Raw genomic sequence first — 4,217 nt, 5'->3', positions numbered from 1 at the left:
AAACGCGTAGAGGTTCTACTTCCCTCCTGAGCGTGTCATTTCCTATTTCGAGAACGGCCAGGTTGGCTTCTCCTTGGCTCTGTCACGCCCTCATCTGCGGCAGCTGACAGGGAGTTATCCTCACCGGAGCTGTTGTCAGTCTTCGCCCCAGCACACCGCTTGCCTCCTTGGTCCCGGGAAATTGAAATATTTCTTTTTATTCCATTCAAAGCGGGTAGGCCCTCCTTCCTTATGCTGCTCCATACCCTAGCACCAGAGGAAGGGATAAAATCTTCACGTCTGAAAAGACAAAATGTTCTTTAAGATGCAGTCATTCCAACAACACGCATTACAAAGTGATATTGATATGGTTGTAAATCGTGCCCAGCCTTTTTTTTTACCCCAAGATCTACTTTTCAAACAGCGAGCCTCTTACGATCTACCGAATCTTTTCGTCCTGTTCCGGAGATACAAATATTGAAGGTTTCCTGCTGATTTGTGCACATTGGAATACAGCACTGAGGCATTTTGTTGGAGGGAACTGGCAGAACCTTCACAGAAGAAACGCGTGTTTTTTTGTTTGGGTCCAGAAGAACAATTATCACGTGACTCATCGCGTCACGGCTTTCCAAGCGGACACCGCTGCAACTGCACAACCACGATATTAAATGAATCGATACACACCAAGTAGTGTCAAACTAAACCGTTAACTTGACGTAGGCAGAATGTTTGATAGTTCGTGTATTGGATCGCATTACATTATTCTAGGTGTCACAATGCTGTGACGAGGCAGTCACGGTGGCACAGCTGGAAAGCGTTGGCCTCACAGTTCCGAGGTCCCAGGGTTCAATCCCGGACCCACCTATGTGGACTTTGCATGGACTTTGCTCCCACATCCCAAATACATGCAACATTAGTTGGACACTCTAAATTGCCCCTCGGTGTGATTTTGGGTACGGCTGTTTGTCTCTATGTGCCCTGCGATTGGCTGGCAACCAGTTCAGGGTGTACCCCGCCTCCTGCCCTTTGACAGCTGGGATAGGCTGCAGCACTTCCCGCGAAACCTGTGAGGATAAGCGGCTAAAAAAATGAATGGATGGATGGATGGACGGACGTATCCAAAGCATATTTAATGTGCTTAGGAAACTCAGCCTGTGAATCAGTCCAATCCGCCACAAGATGGCGACATTATCAATTTTTCCGCCACCTTCTGTATTCGTTATTGGTCTGTTGGAAAAAAAAAAAAAAAAAAAAAAAAACATAAATCAACCCAAGTGCATTCACAAGTTTCCAGGTTTATTTCTCGACAAAGTAAAACAATCAGACGTGCAGAGCAGAGAAGATCCAAAAGCAGATTCGAACATTCATGTTTGCTGGCAAACACAGCGCAACCCGTCCAAGATCAACAGTTACAAAGTTCAGAGAGGTCGAAGTGAAAGGTCGCGCAAGCAGTTGCCCTGCGATTGGCTGCCAACCAGTTCAGGGTGTACCCCGCCTCCTGCCCGTTGACAGCCGGGAGAGGCTCCAGCACTCGCCGCGACCCTTGTGAGGATAAGCGGCTAAGAAAATGGATGGATGGATTGCTCACTGTGCACGCTTTTGGGACAGTACTTTTAACCTCCAAACACAACCTTTAGCATTCCTGTCTTCCTCCCTGTTTGGAAACAAGCAAAGTGACATTACATCGATTTGTACTATTTTGTCAATAGATATAGCTGTACACAAGTATTGAGTCCGCATATTTGTCATCAATTTAACTCACCGCAAAGGTTTTCTTCCACCTCTCAAGAGGTGCTAACCAGACCTCAGTGGTAAAATGGAAACACCCAGTGAGTTGTCACAAAGTGTCCAAAAGTACTTTTTTCCACAGTGGGCGGCGCAGCTGAGCGTTGGCCTCAGTTCTGAGGACCTGGGTTCAATCCCGGCCCCGGACACTCTAAATTGACCCTCGGTGTGATTGTGAGAGCGGCTGTTGGCTGTCTCCATGTGCCTTGTGATTGGCTGGCAACCAGTTCCAACCAATGCCACCAATGGGCTCCTCCCCATTGACAGCAGGGATTGGCTCCAGCACTCTTGCAACCCTTGTGAGGATAAGCGGCTAAGAAAATGGATGAAAGGATGGATCGCAGTAAATGAAGTACAGGCAGTGACAGCTTATTAATATTTTTCCTTTTACTGTATGGAAATCCTCGGCACGGTGGAGCAGCTGGGAAGCGTCGGCCTCACAGTTCTGAGGTCCCGAGTTGAATCCCAGACCTGGAGTTTGCATGTTCTCCCCGTGCCTGCGTGGGTTTTTCTCCGGGCACTCCGGTTTCTTCCCACGTCGCAAAAACATGCAACATTAATTGGACGCTCTAAATTGCCGCTAGGTGTGACTGTGAGTGCGACTGTTTGTCTTTGTGTGCCCTGCGATTGGCTGGCAACCAGTTCAGGGTGTACCCCGCCTCCTGCCCGTCGACAGCTGGGATAGGTTCCAGCACTCCCGTGACCCTCGTGAGGATAAGCGGATAAGAAAATGGATGTATGGATGGATTATGGAAATCCCAGCCAGAGGATTTGATTGACCTTTATCTAGCAATGCTACTGATAGGGATTCACAACAAAGAATGAATGAGTACAATGAATATGATTGCACTTATTACTAATAATCTTCCCAATTATTATTAAAAAAACTAAAAAAAAATACATTTAGGACTACAAAATGGTTGAACTGGAGTTTTAATGAGAAGATTCAAGCCATCTTAAGGTGCTGTAACTATAGCAACAGTGTGTATGATGGAGTCATTTTTTAACAAGACGAGAAAAGACTAATACAGATTTTGCCTGGACTGTATCCACAGTGTCGATTTTCGTCAGGTGGACTCACATTCAGCTGCTGTAGCTACTAGATACTCATTTAAATAAATGTCTCTTTGAACAAGAACAACACAAAAAAAAAAAAGAATTTCCATTTAGCATGTTCCGAATATGATTTCTCCCCAGTGTGCGTCAGATTCCCGCGTGCTGCCGATCAAACAGACAGCATGGAGGTGGGGATCACACGACAAATCAGCAAGTAAACAACTCCGGCCTCATTAGGACACAGCACCGTCTAACATGGACGTGAGGCGGAGGATAAGCCTCGTGTAGTGATCATCTGAAATGACGTGGATGGAAGTGGAATATCTTTTTATTTTAAGACGACCCAGTAAGGAGTCAACAGGTTTGTAGCGATATAATATCGACAGTGAGAAGTGAATCTGACCTTGTTTAAAATTAGTTTTGAGCATTTTTTTTGGGGGGGGGGGGGATTCTAGGATCCTCACAAGCAGGTATGTTAATGTAGGTCAAAGAGAAAATGGGTTAGAAAAGATACAGTTGAAACTCTTTTGTTTAAATAATCCCAGAATATCAGTTAATGATTTAAATATGACCTTCAACGTGCATCCATACATTTTCTTTTTTTTTTTTTTTGGGGGGGTGGCGGGGGAATAAGACCTAACCTGAACAATCAATCCATCTATTTTCTTTTGCCGCTTAACCTCACGAGGGTCGCAAGGAGTGATGGAGTCTATCCCAGTCCACGGGCAGGATACGGGGTACACCCTGAACTGGTCGCCAGCCAATCGCAGGGCACACAGATACAAACAGTCGCACTCACAATCACACCTAGGGGCAATTTAGAGGGTCGAATTAATGTTGCAAATTTTCAGGATGTGGGAGGAAACCGGAGTGCCTGGAGAAAACCCTCGCAGGCACGGGGAAAACGTGCAAACTCCACATCGGCGGGGCTGGGATCGAACCTGGTAGGCGGGGCTGGGATCGAACCTGGATCCTCAGAACTGTGAGACGCTTTACCAGCTGGTTCACCGTGCCGCCTAGGCTGAATAATCAATTTAATATTTCTATATATTTCCTGTGATTTTGTAAGTTCTTACGCTTCATCATGGAGAGTCTGAAATTTTCACTTAGGTGCATGCCCACTGAGAGACAATCTTAAAATAATCCAGAAATCATAATGTATGATTTTTTCAATATAATTATTTGGTATGCAACTGCTGCAAATAAGTATTTGAGGACCTGTGAAAATTAATTTTAATATTTGGTACACTAGCCTTTGTTTGCAATTGCTGAGGTCAAACATTTCCTGTAGTTTTTCATCAGGTCTGCACACACCGCAGCAGGGATTTTGGCCCGTTCCTCCATACTGGTCTTCTTCAAGATCAGCCGGGTTTCTGGGCTTAATAATGTGTAATGGA

Source organism: Syngnathoides biaculeatus, chromosome 2 (assembly GCF_019802595.1).
Source record: "Syngnathoides biaculeatus isolate LvHL_M chromosome 2, ASM1980259v1, whole genome shotgun sequence".
NCBI lineage: Eukaryota > Metazoa > Chordata > Actinopteri > Syngnathiformes > Syngnathidae > Syngnathoides > Syngnathoides biaculeatus.
This window is presented reverse-complemented; position numbering follows the sequence as displayed.